This window comes from Rhodnius prolixus, unplaced genomic scaffold (genome assembly GCF_049639745.1).
Source record: "Rhodnius prolixus isolate KJV_2025 unplaced genomic scaffold, Rpr scaffold_14, whole genome shotgun sequence".
Lineage (NCBI taxonomy): Eukaryota > Metazoa > Arthropoda > Insecta > Hemiptera > Reduviidae > Rhodnius > Rhodnius prolixus.
In genome coordinates this window covers 7404148-7427045 of record NW_027411594.1, presented here as the reverse complement: position 1 = coordinate 7427045, position 22898 = coordinate 7404148, and the positions used below count along the sequence as shown (strand labels likewise).

At 34.3% G+C, this 22898-nt stretch overlaps 1 protein-coding gene across 6 annotated transcripts in view; it reads left to right on the top strand.

Moving 5' to 3' along the window:
• Window positions 1–22898, top strand: part of LOC141451914 (voltage-gated inwardly rectifying potassium channel KCNH6-like) — a 522696-nt gene that overhangs the window by 275540 nt on the left and 224258 nt on the right. The window lies entirely within an intron of this gene.

Below are 22898 nucleotides of genomic sequence, written 5' to 3'. Positions count from 1 at the left end.
TAAGATGTATTGCTGGTTAGTGGATTCGATTTCTAGTCTAAACCTTGTAGTTTATTTAATGGTTTTAATCAGGGAACGGTTATAGGCTAGACCTGCAAAGCTAAGATGTATTGTTGATTAGTGTATTCGATTTCTAGTCTAAACCTTCGATTTTATTTGATGGTTTTAATCTTGTAAGGCGTTAGAGTCCATTAGTCGAGCGGTTAGAGGCTAGACCCGCAAAGCTAAGATGTATTGTTGGTTAGTGGATTCGATTTCTAGTCTAAACCTTGGATTTTATTTAATGGTTTTAATCTTGTAAGGCGCCCCATTAGCTGAGCGGTTATAGGCAAGGCCCGCAATGCTAAGATGTATTGTTGGTTAGTGGGTTCGATTCCTTGTCTATTCTTTGGATTTTATTTGGTAGTCAATATGAGAAATGGAGTACTACACCCTAAAGTTCAAAAATGATAGCTAGAATAGTTTGGGAAAGAATAATAGATGCAAATAGCCTTTAGGTGGTGAATAAAACTGAGATGAGACGATTGGGTTGGGTAAGAAGAGGATGACACTACTGGGTACCCGCACTCCCTCTTGTCGGCTGGGCCGATAACTTAAGAAGGGAAGTGTGGACCTAGGTCGGATTACCCGGGGCTCCGCCATGCCTCACTGGATGAGACATTGGTTGGACGCTAATCGGGTGGAGAGACATGTGCCATCCTAGTCCGAGAAAAGAACACAGCTCTAGGAGCGCTAATGACCATAGTCGTCGATGCGCCAAAAAAAAAAAAAAAAAAAAAAAATATGAGAAATGGTAAAGCACGATACCTAATTGCTAGTTAGACTTAACTAATCATATAGCTGATTTTTTCCCAGCTTTTAACTAGCTTGGCGTAAACAAACTTGCAGTCAGCGACTTGAAAATCCATGGAAATTTGATGAAAAGTGAATCTATTGGCGTAAAAACAGTTCGTAACTGGCAGTAGTTAAGTCATGGCCAATCAGCTTCCGGCTTAGGAGACGTAAATCTTCTTTAGTGCCAGCGCAAATATTCTAGATATTAACAGCATTGGGATCAAATATTTGAAAGAATCCCTTTTCTGTTACCATCAGATTCATGACTCATTTCTTTCAATCAATATTATCAAGAATTCTTTGCTATCAAAGAGGAAATCAAAGAAGTGAGTTTATTTTAGTGGATAACTGTTTCGAAGCGTTTTCTATTGCGTTTTAATAGAATTTATTTCACCAGTATAATATTTTTGAGTACGTAACTTAAATATGCTTACGAAGACCACTGCTTTAAAATATCGTTTCGAGATAAAAATAGTTATAAAAAAAGAAAGAAAGGTGCTTATCTGAATTAAGACAGAAAGTAATTAAAAAGAAACCCATTAAACAGATAGTATAATCCTTAAATTATTCTTGAGGGAACACAAAAAAGTGGGGATATAAATTTTGTGCTTAATGTCAAGTATAAAAAAAGAAAAAAAAACATTCTCTGTTAGCCTGTTACAAAAAGAAAGTAAAACCCAGTCAGTGTGGCCACGAACGCGGAGACAGGGAATTTCGTGGATAACATTGGATGGGTAGTTGTGGTTACACGGAGCTGTACGAGTGACGTAATGTGCGGAACTAGCAGACCGTCCGAGTTTTACACCAACAGCGGAAAGAGTGTTCATCTTTTTTATTTTTACTTCTAATAAAGTTTAGCTACGTTTCTCTCTCTTATGATATATTTCCTTTACTAAACTTTTAGACAAGATTCTTTCTTGGAGAAAAGAGAGTTTTCCTTCAAGAATATATATATATACACACACGCACACACACAAAATAAAAGAAAATCTAATCAAATAAATACCATTTTCCCTGCTTTGAAGCAATCTAACCGCTAATTTCCCTTGAGCCTATTGTTTATAAAAAAGGGTGGACTCTTTAAGTTAAAGCCGAATTCAGTACGAGTTCAAGTCCAAGCACCAGAGCTTTGTGTTTGATGGCCGCTCAAAAGTCTCCCCCACCCCACAAATCGGCTCCTCCAATTCTTGCAGCGGCCATTTCCGGCCCTGTATGAACCCTGCACCACCACAAATTGAGAAGGGTGTGTAACCTTTACGTACGCGGTGGTAGCCACTTCGAAACATTCAATAAACGAGGCGACAAAGAAAGAGGTTCTTCTTATTGGCAAGTCTCGAAGTACGAAGTGATTCCTCAAAGTTCGAGAAAAGATTCTGACTCAATTACGATACTTTTTCTCACAAATAAATAACCAAAAAACTAATTAGAAATAATTCTATATTGATGAACCGCAAGTTATTTATAATGTCAGCACTTTTCAATTCTAACTAAGCCTCTTTAGAATCAGTCAGGTGTAATTAGGTCGAGTACTGTGTGTTTGGTTTTCAAGTAGGCAGGTTGTTTTGAATATGCAATGCTTTTAGTTACTAACTGAGGAAAACTTTATACCATCATAATTATCTGACTTTTCCTCTTGGCCCTTTTTCCTTTTTGTAATTCTAAAAGAGAAGTTGGAGAAAAATTCCATGAAAGCAGAGTGTGGTAAACCAGTTCCTCCAGCGGGATCATTAATCTCTTTTCAGGGAACAAGATAAATAAAATGAGAGTTCTCTGGTTGTAAATATAAAATTATGCAGAAAATTATTCGCTAATGGCTGCAATGAGCTACAGGTTTATGGAAATAAAATTCATTCACAAGTAAAGTAAAGTAATCGCCTATTTTTTTCAGGCGGGGCTTTACGTCCAACTACCAATTATGTGTCGTGGACGGAGGCGACTAGCAAACATACTTTACTGTAAATTTCTTTTATTAACCATAAAATAAAATCCAAGGTTTAGACTAGAAATCGAACCCACTAAACCAACAATACACCTTAACTTTGCGGGTTTAGCCTATAACCGCTCAGCTAATGGAGCGCCTTACAAGATTAAAACCATTAAATAAAATCCATGGTTTAGACTAGAAATCGAATCCACTAACCGACAATACATCTTAGCTTTGCGGGTCTAGCCTATAACCGCTCAGCCAATGGGGCGCCTTACAAGATTAAAACCATTAAATAAAATCCAAGGTTTAGACTAGAAATCGAACCCACTAACCGACAATACATCTTAGCTTTGCGGGTCTAGCCTATAACCGCTCAGCTAATGGGGCGCCTTACAAGATTAAAACCATTAAATAAAATCCAAGGTTTAGACTGGGGAATCGAATCCACTAACCACCAACAATACATCTTAGCATTGCGGGTCTAGCCTATAACCGCTCAGCTAATGGGGCGCCTTACAAGATTAAAACCATTAAATAAAATCCAAGGTTTAGACTGGGGAATCGAATCCACTAACCAACATTATATCTTAGCTTTGCGGGTCTAGCCTCTAACCGCTCGGCTAATGGAGCGCCTTACAAGATTAAAACCATTAAATAAAATCCAAGGTTTAGACTAGAAATCGAATCCACTAAACCAACAATACATCTTAGCATTGCGGGTCTAGCCTATGACCGCTCTGCTAATGGGGCGCCTTCCAAGATTAAAACCATTAAATAAAATCAAAGGTCAAAAGCAAAAACTACATTTATTTACGGTCAAGCTTTTATATGCGAAAAGAAATTTCCTATCACCAATTGTGACTGGAAAAATGGCTAAAAAACTCAACAAACATTATTCAGAAAGGTGGCAGCACTTCCGCTGGTTCCAGTTTCTTAAAGTCGGGAATTTCATGTTCATAAAGATTTCCTAATAGTATTAGGCAGACGTGTATTAAACTAAAATGGAACTTTAAAGGGAAAACTTGTTCCCAGCACTCTCCTAGAACTGCCTTAAATGGAAAATGTTTTCATTTATAAGATGAAAAAGTTAATGCCAGTTTCAGTCATTATCTAAACTTTATTATGCCGACCTTTCGACCCTAGGGACTAGATCATCTTCAGGGCTAATTTACAATATATACTGTTTTACATCATTAGAGGATTGGTGTGTCTTCTGGCTTGTCTGTTCATGGACAGAATGTGGAAATTGATCAGTAATTTCCATTGATAGTTATAGACAAGCAGGCCAATGTTCTATTAAGCTTAAAAAGCAAAGTCTCAGAGCAAAAGTTGGGGAAAAAGTTTCAAAAAACTGAAATAATGCTTCCTGCTAAGTGACACTTCCTCTAAGCGGACTTTGTGGAAAAGCTTATTTTTATGCTGCAGAAGAAGATGTAAAATTTCAAAAACTCTTAAAATTTGTTGGTTTTTAAGTAATATTAACAAACAGGTCCATTAATAGACGGACCAATTTGTCAAAAAAAAACTTTTAACGGAAATAGAGGATGTTAAACGTGTATTTCCGGGAGAAAAGTGAAAGCAGTAAGCATGCTAGAAGTAAAGTTACTGTTAAGAGGTTTAATAATTGCCAAGAAATACACCATTACTGGAGGAAATAAGGGCTCTAAGGAAGACACTAATTATCCTCTCTAGCTTATGCTCATGGGGAGTGTTCTCCCTTTATAGGGTACTAGGTTGGGAACAAAGGAGCCTACCTCGGTGGGAGGCGGCGGAGGCGGAACCACTCCATTTTCACACCACTATCCTTGGGTTACAGTGGAGGAGCTAAAACTTCTCTTTCAGGTATCCCCCTGACCAGGGGTACTAGTAGAGTCCGGGAGAATGGGTTTGAAAGGAGGAGGTAAGCGGCGACCACCTCACCACACCTTGCAACAACACCCATTGGTGTGAACTTTCGGAAATTAAGTTTGGGGTGGTGGCGTTTACCTGCCCAAGCCGACCACCAACAGAAACCGCATAAATCGATTTATCATCACTAAGATACAGCCGAGCTTCGATTATTGAGAGCCACACTACTTATTAACACCATCATTGCGTGATGATTTTCATTGCTCACATTCAAGCTCACTAATGGAATTGGAAGAAAATGAGGATTTTCCTCAAGGGGAAGGGAGAAACCTTTATCTAAACCCACAAGAAAATATAATGAACCCGAATTTTCGACTAAATAGATCTACACACAAATTAATAGATCACTAGTAGTGCAGCATAGCCACAACTCGATCATTTCCAGAAATCATCTTACACAACAGGCATCAGGAAACAGAGATGCTGGGACTGGCACCTGGATAAAACAGTTTTGAAAACCTCCACCTTCTCAGTTTGCCACTCATTTGAGCGAAGAACTTAATTGAAGAATTAGATCCACTAGACAAAAATGACTTGAAACCACTCGAGATTTGCCAAGCTATGCGCCAGAATGACCAGAATCTGACAGAGAAGACGTCTTCTCAACAACGAACCATGAGCTTGGTTTGTTAAGCCGTAGGAAAAAAAAGGCTTTAGCATGTCCCTATGAATATTGGACAACCTTGTTAATGACTTTACATGTAAAATTTAAAAACAGGAGCTTCAGGAAAAAATCTACTTCAATTTCAATGATAGAAAAAGGAAAATGTGGATAGAAGGAACAAGTTAGTAAAAGTATAGAACAAAAAGGGAGAACAAAGTAGCTGTAGTACAAAGTGCAGAGCTCAGCTACTTCGTCATAATAAAATTTACACCTGCGAAAATTCTCATGTGTCGTCCTCTATCTTAATTTAATGAAAGGTAAGAGCTAACCCTTCCAATGCAGTATCTCTATTTGCATTGCTACCTGACTATTTACAACTTCATTACAATAAAATCCGATTATTATTCTATCCTCTTAATATTTTTTAGTACACTGATGGTTAGGCAATAAGACGATTAAATGCTGACGTAATTTCGGTAGACTACGAGCTCTGCCTCCCTTCTATTTCCTTCCTGAAAAGGGGATCAAATAATTGGAGGATCTTTCTAAATTGTGTGATTGTTATAGATGAAATAGATGCATTAATGAGATTCTAATTTTTATGTACTTATGCTCAATTAAAGTCTTTAATATACAATTAAAGTCTTTAATACGAAATATAGAGAGTTAAACTTTAGTAGGTTTTCGTTTCCCCTAAACATTAAGTAATAATATCTCGATTACTACTGCACGGAATTCTGTGTACTTTTGCTCAATTATAGTCTTAATCTATCTCTAGAATTGAGAGTAATCAGTTGTTTTTAGATGCAATAGAATACGAAATATAGAGAGTTAAAGTTTAGTAGGTTTTCGTTTCCCTTAAACTTTAAGTACTAATATCTCGATTTCTACTGCACGGAATTCTATCTAATTTTGCTCAATTATAATCTTTATCTATCTGAAGAATTGAGAGGAATCAGGTGTTTTTAGATGCAATAGAATACGAAATATAGAGAGTTAAAGTTAAGTAGGTTTTCGTTTCTCCTAAACTTTAAGGGTCAATATCTCGATTTCTACTGCACGGAATTCTGGGTACTTTTGCTCAATTATAATCTTTATCTATCTCTAGAATTGAGAGTAATCAGGTGTTTGTAGATGCAATAGAATACGAAATATAGGGAGTTAAAGTTTAGTAGGTTTTCGTTTCCCCTAAACTTTAAGTCTCAATATCTCGATTTCTACTGCACGGAATTCTATGTAATTTTGCTCAATTATAATCTTTATCGATCTATTGAATTGAGAGAATTGAGGTGTTTGTAGATGCAATAGAATACGAGATATTGGTAGTTAAAGTTTAGTAGATTTTCGTTTCTCCTAAAATTTATGTCTCAATATCTCGATTTCTACTGCACAGAATTCTATGTAATTTTGCTCAATTATAGTCTTTATCTATCTCTAGAATTGAGAGAATTGAGGTATTTGTAGATGAAATAGAATACGAAATATAGAGAGTTAAAGTTTAGTAGGTTTTCGTTTCTCCTAAACTTTAAGGGTCAATATCTCGATTTCTACTGCACGGAATTCTGGGTACTTTTGCTCAATTATAATCTTTATCTATCTCTAGAATTGAGAGTAATCAGGTGTTTGTAGATGCAATAGAATACGAAATATAGAGAGTTAAAGTTTAGTAGGTTTTCGTTTCCCCTAAACTTAAAGTCTCAATATCTCGATTTCTTCTGCCCTGAATTTTATGTACTTTTGCTCAATTATAGTCTTTAACTATCTCTAGAATTGAGAGTATTGAGGTGTTTGTAGATGCAATAGAATACGAAATATGGAGAGTTAAAGTTTAGTAGGTTTTCGTTTCCCCTAAACTTTAAGTACTAATATCTCGATTTCTACTGCACGGAATTCTGTGTACTTTTGCTCAATTATAGTCTTAATCAATCACTAGAATTGAGAGTAATCAGGTGTTTGTAGATGCAATAGAATACGAAATATAGAGAGTTAAAGTTTAGTAGGTTTTCGTTTCTCCTAAACTTTAAGGGTCAATATCTCGATTTCTACTGCACGGAATTCTGTGTACTTTTGCTCAATTATAATCTATATCTATCTCTAGAATTGAGAGTAATCAGGTGTTCGTAGATGCAATAGAATACGAAATATAGAGAGTTAAAGTTTAGTAGGTTTTCGTTTCCCTTAAACTTTAAGTACTAATATCTCGATTTCTACTGCACGGAATTCTATGTAATATTGCTCAATTATAGTCTTTAACTATCTCTAGAATTGAGAGTAATCAGGTGTTATTAGATGCAATAGAATACGAAATATAGAGAGTTAAAGTTTAGTAGGTTTTCGTTTCCCCTAAACTTTAAGTACTAATATCTCGATTTCTACTGCACGGAATTATGTGTACTTTTGTTCAATTATAGTCTTAATCTATCTCTAGAATTGAGAGTAATCAGGTGTTTGTAGATGCAATAGAATACGAAATATAGAGAGTTAAATTCTAGTAGGTTTTCGTTTCCCCTATACTTTAAGTACTAATATCTCGATTTCTACTGCACTGAATTCTATGTAATTTTGCTCAATTATAATCTTTATCTATCTCTAGAATTGAGAGTAATCAGGTGTTCGTAGATGTAATAGAATACGAAATATAGAGAGTTAAAGTTTAGTAGGTTTTCGTTTCCCCTAAACTTTAAGTACTAATATCTCGATTTCTACTGCACGAAATTCTGTGTACTTTTGCTCAATTATAGTCTTAATCTATCATTAGAATTGAGAGTAATCAGGTGTTTGTAGATGCAATAGAATACGAAATATAGAGAGTTAAAGTTTAGTAAGTTTTCGTTTCCCCTAAACTTTAAGTAGTAATATCTCGATTTCTACTGCACGGAATTCTATGTACTTTTGTTCAATTATAGTCTTAATCTATCTCTAGAATTGAGAGTAATCAGGTGTTTGTAGATGCAATAGAATACGAAATATAAAGACTTAAAGTTTAGTAGGTTTTCGTTTCCCTTAAACTTTAAGTACTAATATCTCGATTTCTACTGCACGGAATTCTATGTAATTTTGCTCAATTATAATCTTTATCGATCTATTGAATTGAGAGAATTGAGGTGTTTGTAGATGCAATAGAATACGAGATATCGGTAGTTAAAGTTTAGTAGATTTTCGTTTCTCCTAAAATTTATGTCTCAATATCTCGATTTCTACTGCACAGAATTCTATGTAATTTTGCTCAATTATAGTCTTTATCTATCTCTAGAATTGAGAGAATTGAGGTGTTTGTAGATGCAATAGAATACGAAATATAGAGAGTTAAAGTTTAGTAGGTTTTCGTTTCTCCTAAACTTTGAGGGTCAATATCTCGATTTCTACTGCACGGAATTCTGGGTACTTTTGCTCAATTATAATCTTTATCTATCTCTAGAATTGAGAGTAATCAGGTGTTCGTAGATGCAATAGAATACGAAATATAGAGAGTTAAAGTTTAGTAGGTTTTCGTTTCCCTTAAACTTTAAGTACTAATATCTCGATTTCTACTGCACGGAATTCTATGTAATTTTGCTCAATTATAGTCTTTAACTATCTCTAGAATTGAGAGTCATCAGGTGTTTGTAGATGCAATAGAATACGAAATATAGAGAGTTAAAGTTTAGTAGGTTTTCGTTTCCCCTAAACTTTAAGTACTAATATCTCGATTTCTACTGCACGGAATTCTATGTAATTTTGCTCAATTATAGTCTTTAACTATCTCTAGAATTGAGAGTAATCAGGTGTTTGTAGATGCAATAGAATACGAAATATAGAGAGTTAAAGTTTAGTAGGTTTTCGTTTCCCCTAAACTTTAAGTACTAATATCTCGATTTCTACTGCACGGAATTCTGTGTACTTTTGCTCAATTATAGTCTTAATCTATCATTAGAATTGAGAGTAATCAGGTGTTTGTAGATGCAATAGAATATGAAATATAGGGAGTTAAAGTTTAGTAAGTTTTCGTTTCCCCTAAACTTTAAGTACTAATATCTCGATTTCTACTGCACGGAATTCTATGTACTTTTGTTCAATTATAGTCTTAATCTATCTCTAGAATTGAGAGTAATCAGGTGTTTGTAGATGCAATAGAATACGAAATATAAAGACTTAAAGTTTAGTAGGTTTTCGTTTCCCTTAAACTTTAAGTACTAATATCTCGATTTCTACTGCACGGAATTCTATGTAATTTTGCTCAATTATAATCTTTATCGATCTATTGAATTGAGAGAATTGAGGTGTTTGTAGATGCAATAGAATACGAGATATCGGTAGTTAAAGTTTAGTAGATTTTCGTTTCTCCTAAAATTTATGTCTCAATATCTCGATTTCTACTGCACAGAATTCTATGTAATTTTGCTCAATTATAGTCTTTATCTATCTCTAGAATTGAGAGAATTGAGGTGTTTGTAGATGCAATAGAATACGAAATATAGAGAGTTAAAGTTTAGTAGGTTTTCGTTTCTCCTAAACTTTGAGGGTCAATATCTCGATTTCTACTGCACGGAATTCTGGGTACTTTTGCTCAATTATAATCTTTATCTATCTCTAGAATTGAGAGTAATCAGGTGTTCGTAGATGCAATAGAATACGAAATATAGAGAGTTAAAGTTTAGTAGGTTTTCGTTTCCCTTAAACTTTAAGTACTAATATCTCGATTTCTACTGCACGGAATTCTATGTAATTTTGCTCAATTATAGTCTTTAACTATCTCTAGAATTGAGAGTCATCAGGTGTTTGTAGATGCAATAGAATACGAAATATAGAGAGTTAAAGTTTAGTAGGTTTTCGTTTCCCCTAAACTTTAAGTACTAATATCTCGATTTCTACTGCACGGAATTCTATGTAATTTTGCTCAATTATAGTCTTTAACTATCTCTAGAATTGAGAGTAATCAGGTGTTTGTAGATGCAATAGAATACGAAATATAGAGAGTTAAAGTTTAGTAGGTTTTCGTTTCCCCTAAACTTTAAGTACTAATATCTCGATTTCTACTGCACGGAATTCTGTGTACTTTTGCTCAATTATAGTCTTAATCTATCATTAGAATTGAGAGTAATCAGGTGTTTGTAGATGCAATAGAATATGAAATATAGGGAGTTAAAGTTTAGTAAGTTTTCGTTTCCCCTAAACTTTAAGTACTAATATCTCGATTTCTACTGCACGGAATTCTATGTACTTTTGTTCAATTATAGTCTTAATCTATCTCTAGAATTGAGAGTAATCAGGTGTTTGTAGATGCAATAGAATACGAAATATAAAGACTTAAAGTTTAGTAGGTTTTCGTTTCCCTTAAACTTTAAGTACTAATATCTCGATTTCTACTGCACGGAATTCTATGTAATTTTGCTCAATTATAATCTTTATCGATCTATTGAATTGAGAGAATTGAGGTGTTTGTAGATGCAATAGAATACGAGATATTGGTAGTTAAAGTTTAGTAGATTTTCGTTTCTCCTAAAATTTATGTCTCAATATCTCGATTTCTACTGCACAGAATTCTATGTAATTTTGCTCAATTATAGTCTTTATCTATCTCTAGAATTGAGAGAATTGAGGTGTTTGTAGATGCAATAGAATACGAAATATAGAGAGTTAAAGTTTAGTAGGTTTTCGTTTCTCCTAAACTTTAAGGGTCAATATCTCGATTTCTACTGCACGGAATTCTGGGTACTTTTGCTCAATTATAATCTTTATCTATCTCTAGAACTGAGAGTAATCAGGTGTTTGTAGATGCAATAGAATACGAAATATAGGGAGTTAATGTTTAGTAGGTTTTCGTTTCCCTTAAACTTTAAGTACTAATATCTCGATTTCTACTACACGGAATTCTATGTAATTTTCCTCAATTATAGTCTTTAACTATCTCTAGAATTGAGAGTAATCAGGTGTTTGTAGATGCAATAGAATACGAAATATAGAGAGTTAAAGTTTAGTAGGTTTTCGTTTCCCCTAAACTTTAAGTACTAATATCTCGATTTCTGCTGCACGGAATTCTGTGTACTTTTGCTCAATTATAGTCTTAATCTATCATTAGAATTGAGAGTAATCAGGTGTTTGTAGATGCAATAGAATACGAAATATAGGGAGTTAAAGTTTAGTAAGTTTTCGTTTCCCCTAAACTTTAAGTACTAATATTTCGATTTCTACTGCACGGAATTCTATGTACTTTTGTTCAATTATAGTCTTAATGTATCTCTAGAATTGAGAGTAATCAGGTGTTTGTAGATGCAATAGAATACGAAATATAAAGACTTAAAGTTTAGTAGGTTTTCGTTTCCCTTAAACTTTAAGTACTAATATCTCGATTTCTACAGCACGGAATTCTATGTAATTTTGCTCAATTATAATCTTTATCGATCTATTGAATTGAGAGAATTGAGGTGTTTGTAGATGCAATAGAATACGAGATATTGGTAGTTAAAGTTTAGTAGATTTTCGTTTCTCCTAAAATTTATGTCTCAATATCTCGATTTCTACTGCACAGAATTCTATGTAATTTTGCTCAATTATAGTCTTTATCTATCTCTAGAATTGAGAGAATTGAGGTGTTGGTAGATGCAATAGAATACGAAATATAGAGAGTTAAAGTTTAGTAGGTTTTCGTTTCTCCTAAACTTTAAGGGTCAATATCTCGATTTCTACTGCACGGAATTCTGGGTACTTTTGCTCAATTATAATCTTTATCGATCTATTGAATTGAGAGAATTGAGGTGTTTGTAGATGCAATAGAATACGAGATATTGGTAGTTAAAGTTTAGTAGATTTTCGTTTCTCCTAAAATTTATGTCTCAATATCTCGATTTCTACTGCACAGAATTCTATGTAATTTTGCTCAATTATAGTCTTTATCTATCTCTAGAATTGAGAGAATTGAGGTGTTTGTAGATGCAATAGAATACGAAATATAGAGAGTTAAAGTTTAGTAGGTTTTCGTTTCTCCTAAACTTTAAGGGTCAATATCTCGATTTCTACTGCACGGAATTCTGGGTACTTTTGCTCAATTATAATCTTTATCTATCTCTAGAATTGAGAGTAATCAGGTGTTTGTAGATGCAATAGAATACGAAATATAGAGAGTTAATGTTTAGTAGGTTTTCGTTTCCCTTAAACTTTAAGTACTAATATCTCGATTTCTACTACACGGAATTCTATGTAATTTTGCTCAATTATAGTCTTTAACTATCTCTAGAATTGAGAGTATTGAGGTGTTTGTAGATGCAATAGAATACGAAATATAGAGAGTTAAAGTTTAGTAGGTTTTCGTTTCTCCTAAACTTTAAGGGTCAATATCTCGATTTCTACTGCACGGAATTCTGGGTACTTTTGCTCAATTATAATCTTTATCTATCTCTAGAATTGAGAGTAATCAGGTGTTTGTAGATGCAATAGAATACGAAATATAGAGAGTTAATGTTTAGTAGGTTTTCGTTTCCCTTAAACTTTAAGTACTAATATCTCGATTTCTACTACACGGAATTCTATGTAATTTTGCTCAATTATAGTCTTTAACTATCTCTAGAATTGAGAGTATTGAGGTGTTTGTAGATGCAATAGAATACGAAATATAGAGAGTTAAAGTTTAGTAGGTTTTCGTTTCTCCTAAACTTTAAGTACTAATATCTCGATTTCTACTGCACGGAATTCTATGTAATTTTGCTCAATTATAGTCTTTAACTATCTCTAGAATTGAGAGTAATCAGGTGTTTGTAGATGCAATAGAATACGAAATATAGAGAGTTAAAGTTTAGTAGGTTTTCGTTTCCCCTAAACTTTAAGTACTAATATCTCGATTTCTACTACACGGAATTCTATGTAATTTTGCTCAATTATAGTCTTTATCTATCTCTAGAATTGAGAGAATTGAGGTGTTTGTAGATGCAATAGAATACGAAATATAGAGAGTTAAAGTTTAGTAGGTTTTCGTTTCTCCTAAACTTTAAGGGTCAATATCTCGATTTCTACTGCACGGAATTCTGGGTACTTTTGCTCAATTATAATCTTTATCTATCTCTAGAATTGAGAGTAATCAGGTGTTTGTAGATGCAATAGAATACGAAATATAGAGAGTTAATGTTTAGTAGGTTTTCGTTTCCCTTAAACTTTAAGTACTAATATCTCGATTTCTACTACACGGAATTCTATGTAATTTTGCTCAATTATAGTCTTTAACTATCTCTAGAATTGAGAGTATTGAGGTGTTTGTAGATGCAATAGAATACGAAATATAGAGAGTTAAAGTTTAGTAGGTTTTCGTTTCTCCTAAACTTTAAGTACTAATATCTCGATTTCTACTGCACGGAATTCTATGTAATTTTGCTCAATTATAGTCTTTAACTATCTCTAGAATTGAGAGTAATCAGGTGTTTGTAGATGCAATAGAATACGAAATATAGAGAGTTAAAGTTTAGTAGGTTTTCGTTTCCCCTAAACTTTAAGTACTAATATCTCGATTTCTACTGCACGGAATTCTATGTTCTTTCGCTCAATTAGATGCAATAGAATCGAGTCTTAATATCTTGATTTCCAATTCGCGTACGTACTGTTATGCGAAAGAGGCAAATTCTGGATTTATCGATTACGGTTGAAATTATTGGATATCATTTTTGGTGGAAAAGTTGGGTTTAAATTATTTAAAATTATTATTTGTGCGGATTAAATAAATTAGTTAAATTCCGATTTAAAATAAGGTTTTAGAGATTTCGTAATGCATTATTATTTTTTCAAAGAAATCGATTTTCTGGCCGATATTTTTAGATACTTTTCTTTGCTATCGATTACTTATTTTCCGTTTATAGCTTTATGGAAAACTTGGGGATTGAAAATGTTTTTTGTTAGAGGAAATGATTTATGTATTTACCTTTGAATTTCTGGTAAAAGATAAGTATTTATTGTTTATTGACAAAAATGAATATCTTTTTTTATGAATGGCTGATTGCGTGTTAAATCGTAACAAATATGCGGTTATTCTGACAACAATAAATGCCACGCACATATTTATTGTTTTAATCCGTTTAATGAAGAACATGTTTAATTAGGGAGTTAATAAGGAGATATTCAGAATATTTGACTTAACTACAAATTCCGCGAATAACATTGTTCTTCTTGAATGGTGTTATTGTGTAAATAGTAGATATTCTCTCTACGAAACATTACATACACAAATTTATTATATATATCTCTAGCTGGAGCAAAGTTTATGTATTTCTGATGAGTCTATTTTATCACTCTAAAATATCTGGACGAATCCCAAGTAAAACAATAATAATTTTATCTGTTGACTGGTTAACTGGGTCAGTATATGTTATTTTCTCTCTTTTTTTCCACGTCATATCGATTACGTCACACATTTTTTTATGACAGGTACTTTGTTTTCAATCTTTTGTCGCAACTTGGGGGGGAGGTAGGAATTTTACCCAGAATAATGGGTATGAATTTGCCCTAAATTCTCGTAAGGCTAAATGATTTAGGGAAGTAGGGTGAAGGTATATTGTATATGTGATTTGCAAGTTACATTTCGAGTCAATCTCCATCATCACCAAACTGTGATTCAATTTAACCTCTGATGGTGAATGAAAATGCGACACCGGTGCACAGCATACATATATATATAAATAGACAATGAGGCTCAAGCTATAGGCTTTGTTTAAAGGCAAGTATAATGTTTGATAGTAGTTTGGATGTTTCTATTGGTGAATCACCACAGTATTGTTTACCTGTAAGCCTGCCTTCAGGGATTTTGTTTCCCTTACTGTTATGTTGGTAGTACTGACATTCAGCTGGAACGGTGAGCGTGTTTAACCTGTCTCTTTGTCATTCCATTAGAGAATCACTGTATGCCTAATGTGATCACATGCCACTGAAAGTGTGTATACTCTAACAACAAATCAATCCTCTGTTAGACTGTATATATTTATACAATGCTTTCACTCACAAAGTGACACAAATACATTCTCCATAAACATGTATATATATATATATATATATATATTATTATATATATCTCTAGCTGGAGCAAAGTTTATGTATTTCTGATGAGTCTATTTTATCACTCTAAAATATCTGGACGAATCCCAAGTAAAACAATAATAATTTTATCTGTTGACTGGTTAACTGGGTCAGTATATGTTATTTTCTCTCTTTTTTTCCACGTCATATCGATTACGTCACACATTTTTTTATGACAGGTACTTTGTTTTCAATCTTTTGTCGCAACTTGGGGGGGAGGTAGGAATTTTACCCAGAATAATGGGTATGAATTTGCCCTAAATTCTCGTAAGGCTAAATGATTTAGGGAAGTAGGGTGAAGGTATATTGTATATGTGATTTGCAAGTTACATTTCGAGTCAATCTCCATCATCACCAAACTGTGATTCAATTTAACCTCTGATGGTGAATGAAAATGCGACACCGGTGCACAGCATACATATATATATAAATAGACAATGAGGCTCAAGCTATAGGCTTTGTTTAAAGGCAAGTATAATGTTTGATAGTAGTTTGGATGTTTCTATTGGTGAATCACCACAGTATTGTTTACCTGTAAGCCTGCCTTCAGGGATTTTGTTTCCCTTACTGTTATGTTGGTAGTACTGACATTCAGCTGGAACGGTGAGCGTGTTTAACCTGTCTCTTTGTCATTCCATTAGAGGATCACTGTATGCCTAATGTGATCACATGCCACTGAAAGTGTGTATACTCTAACAACAAATCAATCCTCTGTTAGACTGTATATATTTATACAATGCTTTCACTCACAAAGTGACACAAATACATTCTCCATAAACATGTATATATATATATATATACATATTAACCAGCGTGTTTTACCCACACTTAGCCACTCTTTATGTTTTATGTAAATCTAAACTTGTGTGCTGTGAAATAGTAGTGATGGCATCTAATAATAGGGAAGGATGGATTTCCTATGTAGTTTATAATAGGATAGAGCAGCGTTTCCCAACCGGTGGTAGGCCAGTTGCTGGTTGGTGGTACGCGAAAAATAATCAATAATGGCGGACATAAAAAATTAAATCATAAAAATATCATGGAAACGTTGTTTTCCATAATTCATAAAAATTATTTTAATTAATAATATTATACAGTAAAGTTGTTAATTTGTACAGTAATAAGGTTAGTTTGTCTCAAGATATACAAGAAAATAAAATAGCACATTTAACAGGATTAAAATTGTCTTTCATGGAGTATTTTCCAAAACCCGAAAACACCAAATAATAATTGGATTTCAAACCCCTTCTACAAAGAAAAATTTAGGAAAAACTACATCATTATCCAATAAAAGATAAAATCTGCTTAAAGAGACTGATGAGTAAGCTCTATCCAAGCAACATTAAATTTAATTGGTACTTACAGGTGAGTTGGAATGCTTAAAAGATCTTAATTTATAAGATTTGGGCACAAATATAATAATCCTAAAATAGAACTTTGTAAATTAATTAATAATTTTGAAGAGAAAATATGTACGCAATTTTGCATTATTTTAAAAAAGTTTTGAAACTAAGATCTTACACTTGATAAAGTTTATAAAGTGAACTTGAACTCCTTTGTAGCAGATACATTGGTATCTCTGTACAAAATAAAGATGATAATAATAATAAAGTAACACACTCGGGAATAACAAATTTCACGAAATACAATCATTTTTACGAAGTGGTACAATTTAGAATACTACCAAGTGGTACGGTGAGCCAAAAAAAGGTTGGGAAACGCTGGGATAGGGCTTACAGATAGGGGGATCCAGGGAGAGAGAAAGGATTTAAAGGAAAGGGAAACGAGTGAACAGTGTCTACAAATTAGGCAGTAAAGTGATTACATTTGGTTCGCCAGATAGTCAGCTTGTTTAATAAATAGAAATCTTTCAAAAACTGTATATTTTTCTTAATATTTTTTTTTTTTAAATACAGCTTCTTTAATTATTCATAACTTTGAAAAAATTTCTTAGGCAATCATACCAGAAAAATAGTTAATAAATTCAAAAAAAAGAATGAATAGTCAGTATTCCCTAATAACTCAGAGAGCGTTTATCTTACCCAGTTTAGATAAAGGACTGGCGCAATCAGGCACGACATCTTTCGTGCAGAAATTGATTCTGTTTTCTTACCTCCACTCTGCGTCCCTCCTATGTTGTCTTCATCACATGTTCCATGTTTTTCTATTCGTGGGTATAATTATTCGAAAAAAGATTTTTACATAAATTCAATACTTTTAGTTTCTTTTAAGTAACTAAAAGTAATTCTTAATAACTGTTCGGGACATCACTATTCACAACTCCGAAGTCGTCACTTTAAGGCTAATGAGACTAAGCAACTCAAATCTTGCCTTAAAGTGCTCTAAGTATGTCCCGGTGTTAACTGTATCGCAGAAGATTCAAAATAGCAGGAATTTCCTTTTGCAAAAGATTTTTTTTTTTTAAAGCACCGGAGAATATAAATTGGGAAGCTGGTCAGGTGATCAACTTGATGAACGTCTGCACAGTTTCCATGCTCTAGTAACCCGGTCAAATTAATTTTAAAGAAAGTCACCTGGTTATTGTAAGTAATTTAATCCAGAATTAAGTGTTAGAAATTTGTCTGTTACAGGATTAGATTACTTACAGTACAGGGTGCGGCAACAGTGATTGGCTAACTCGATTTTAGAGTGGGTGATTTTTCAAGTACCTTACTTCATTTGAATATAAATTGTAATGAATTGTTTCTTCTTAGCATCTTTATAAAATACCAGTCTTGTAAGAATTGTTTTTATGATTTATATTCTCTCCAGCTGGGGAATGGGTTTTTATTTTTGGAGATTTTTAGTCCAGCTGTTCGGAATAAGTATTCAGGAAAAATATGGGATTTTGATGTTAATACAGGGAGCCTGTATAGAGTACTAATGAAATCTGGAAAAAATAAAAAAATATTGTAACTTATTTCCCACTTTATCGTCAAGTAAAGTATAAAGGGGTAAGTGTTGGACTAGTGGTCAGGAGCGTGGCTTTGTAAGTGGGCGATCCCCAATTCGAACCCCGCGTACGACTACAATTTTTTATCTGTTAGAAAAAATTGTTTAAAGTAAAGTATGAGCTACCGCCTCCGTCCACAGTTATATAAATGGATGAAGAAGTAAAGTTTTTAAAAGCAAAAAACTTTATTAGAAGGGAATACAGACACTGAGAAAGATTACAACACTTTGGCAAAAACAAACAGTATAATGTCTATTGAACGAAGTACGTAATAGGTGTGTCTCTCCGCTCTTGATTGCTGGAGTATATATATTATTTGCGGTAGCTTATCTCCGCAGGTGTTTATCTCCTGGGAAAGGCATCTGTAACTCACGACACCTAACTTCCACACAGGTTCGTTATCTAGGACTCTACCTAGACAGCCGTCTAGTCTGGGAACCCTCACATAAGACTCTTAAAAGACAAGAACTGACGCAGACGTTACGTACTACTAAGGAGACTTCTTGGGCCGAAATCCTCCATGAACGTACAAAACAAACTTACACTTTACAAACTCACTATTACGACCAATATGGACATGTAGAGCAGAATTGTGAGGCTCCGCCAAACCATCCAACATCCAACCTATCCAATCTTTCCAGTCTAAAGTCCTCCGCCGAATTGTTAACGCACCATTCTATGTGTCTCCAACCGCACCCTCCATCATGATCTCAATATTTCCTATGTAAATGAATTAATCCACACCCGGATTCCTGAAATTTCCACAGCAAACTCTCTGTGATCTCCTAAATCCTCTGGCTCAATCTGCTATCCACATCGTCCCATCCTGACAATCGCTTAAAACGGCGCTGGCCACGTGACCTCATTGCCTCCTACACCTTGGAGAGAGTTCCTAGAGAGTTCCAGCGCGGGCTGGTTTCTCTCATCCCCGTCATCCTGGTTGTGTCACTGAGCTTTTCTTACTTCCGTAAAGTATTTTTTAAAATTATTCCTAAAAAATAATAATAAATTATTTTAAAAAATTATTGGTGCTTTTAGTTTTTTATATTACAACTAAATGAACTTTTTGGGTATCATTGGAACTTTAAAAAAGAACTTTGTTGGGCAAAACTTACAACTAAAGTCAAACTAAGTTCAGGGAAGTTAGTTAAATTTCCTAACATCTTGCGGAAGATCACGTGATGGAAAGACTCATCTAGTACACAAACTGGACAGGAAGTATCATAAACGATTTCCGATAACCAGGCTGCCCATTAAAGTGCTGAAATTTTTTCCTGAATTAGGTGGAAAATTATTTTGGACAGCTTCTGTCCGCGCCTAAGCTAGGGGTAAACAGGAAATAGTTATACTAGGTGCCAGGAAATGGCAGAATATTAGCTCGCACAAAGCAAAAAAAAAGGTTCCCAAATCTCATCTTAAGGGGCCCTAAACCTTTTTTAATGGTAACAGATCTCTCTAGGAGCAGAATAGGAAGGAAGCGAGTGTCGCCCAGTACTACGACAAGAGAATCTGGGTACCTGTAACCGGAAGTGACTAAAAATTGGGAAGTCCAATAGATTTTTCTTGAGGAGCATCGTCAACTTTAACCAAGAAGTTGTAATAACACCATCTATCCCAATCTATATTTACGATGTTCAATTTTCAAGTTTCAATTAACAATTTTAATTTCATGAAAACGGAAATGGAAATTGCATTAAGAGGAAGCGTATGAAATTTTCACATTTCATTAATTTTCTATTAACTTCAATCAATGGATTGAATCTATTTAAAGATTCTAATGGGATTAGGAGAGAGAGAGAGAGAGCTGTATATCCATATTTCAGCAATATATGGATTTATCGGTCCAAGATAGTTTTAAAAACTTCAAATACCCCACTAATAGGGCTCGTTAATTGATTTTAAAATGGTCTACAGATTGATGTTAGCCAATCAGATGACTTCACTTAAAAACCAATTGGAATATTTTATTAACGAGAACCCATGTTTGTTTATTTATACTGTTAGTATAAATATATATCCATCCAAGTTTAGTTGCAATTTAATTATGAATCACCATCATCATCATCATGGAGCAAGAGTAGAGGGGGGAGATGTTTATTTGGCACTGAGGTTATGATTTCCTTGGTGGCCGCCATCACTTCTGTCGCTGGACGCCATCTTTAAAAAAAAAATATATATATATAAATCTCTGATGACGTTGCAAACTACATAGTTATATTAGTGACGTAGTACTTACATACCATACAGGTCAAAATAGTTTGGGCTTAAAATATATCTTCAGTCATACTCTTAATAATGTCATGTCCAAAATATCTGACGGTGAGCACAATCTGTAACTACTAGAACTTAATCTTGAACTTAGTTTCTAAGTCGTATTGAATTCTTATCACTTTAGAAGTTCCTTTAAACGAATTTCCGGTGAGGAGATGAGGGGAAAAAAAAGTTGTAGATTTATGTGTTCGCAATCTTTTATCACAAAGTTGAATTAAAATGTAGGGAGTTGTTTGTGATAGAATTGCACAGCTGTGGCAAGTCGGTGGCAATAAGCAGTAATAGCGCTTTAAAGGGAAGTGGTAAAGGGGCCCCCTCTTCCGGAAGTGCTCTGAATCGAGTTTTTTGCTGGATTCAAATACAAATAGAATGCATAGATCTACGAATGTAGAAGAATTAAAGTGCTAAGTTTAAAGACAATTCTTCGAGTTCTTTTTTTTTTCGAAAAACCAGTAAAATTATTCACTTCCGGTTGCCTGATTTGACGAAAACCTTATTGTCGCGATCAACTGGTAGTGTTGGAGAACAGATTTAAATTCTCTCTGCAAATATTTTTGTTTTTTCTGTAAGGGTGAACATAAATTCAAACCCCCCCCCCCACACACACACACACTTTGAGTGCTCAGCAATGTTTTGGACTGTTATGAGGGGGAAAAAGTCGACTGATTACTGTGGACGAGATATGTGGCCCATTACAGCATCCCCAAAACTAACATCCATCAAAGTAATGGGGGTGAAAGACGGATACTCTGCATAAAAAAAAAAGGTTGATTTTATTTTACATCAATTTCAGGGGGGGGGACACCCCTCCAAGATTTATTATTTTTACTGATAATCTAAAAGTGTAAAGCCATAGTTGACGAAGACCTAGGCAACATTTCTGAATCAATTCGAGAATGTACAACTACGGGAAAGCTACAGGATTCCCAATATTTTGCACCCAGATGAATTGCTCCTAGTCCCAAATCATTCTATTGGCTATTTCCCATTCATTCCAGAATCTTACTTGAAAGATGGAGTCCATTAATCTTTGGAGAGACCATTGTAAAGCGCAGAAATGTGTAAATATAGAAAATTTAATGCACTTTTTTTGTACTAAATGCAGTTTTCAGTATTAAGTCGAGATATTTTTTTTTACCTTTACTGTTACATTAGATTGCACAATAAGGTGCTCATGAAGGAAACGTAGGCAATGAATGTCTTCTTGATTCCCGTTCTCGTTCTGGGAGCGTCAGGAAGAATCTTCCAGCCGATGATGATCGTAAAACACCACCGCATCTTTTATGACAGAGACATAACGGACCAGAGCATCCCAGAAGGCTTTTATTAAATTGAAAGGGTTCGTTCAACTTACTGGCAGGAACAATCTCTGAAAGAGCATTCCCGTAGATAGGAAATCCGGTTCAATATTAGGCGCTAAATCCTCATGGCTCGTTAGTTTCATTATGCTCATCATAGATAACGCCTCCTTGGCTTGAGCGCCTCCACCACTTCCGGTTTATTATTAGAATCCACTGGTCCACCTTCAGTCTACAGTACTGATCGGAAACAGGGGGTTATCGTTCTTATGATTGAAAAGTCATTTAGGATTCACAGCTCCATCTTCAGCCTACAGTACTGATTGGAAACAAGGGAGTTATCCGTGTTATGATTGAAGAGTCATTTAGGATTCACAGCTCCATCTTCAGCCTACAGTACTGATTGGAAACAAGGGAGTTATCCGTGTTATGATTGAAGAGTCATTTAGGATCCACTGCTTCACCTTCAATCTACAGTACTGATCGGAATCAAGGGAGTTATCCCAGTTATGATTGAAGAGTCATTTAGGATCCACTGCTTCACCTTCCATCTACAGTACTGATCGGAATCAAGGGAGTTATCCCTGTTATTGAAGAGTCATTTTGTGACCAACTCCTTCAGGTGCCTTATCAGCAAAATAATTCCTGTAATACCCAGTAAAAGACCAGAAAACTGAAACATTAACCTTGCCATAATATTTGTAGTAATTATTATAAAATTGTCCCAAGTAGATATGAACTATAAAAGTTGCATATTGTTCTAGTAGCAGTTTGTCCTAATGGATGGAGATTAGTCATGCAGTATGCAGTGCATGTAATGCACTTTAAAAGAACGATTAATGTGTTTTATGAGCTTTAAATATGTGGATAATAGGAGTTCATTAAAATGCATTACCTTGTTCTAGGGTTGTTACTATTTATCTATTTAGAGTTTGTTCTCGAAAGGTTTGAATCGATTCTCGAAACTATGTACAAGCATATACGGGGCTGAATGTACTTTTAGCCCAGCAAATAGATTTAAGCTGACTTGTCTTGCATTTCTATTTCGTGTTCAAGGTTACTGTTCAATAATAG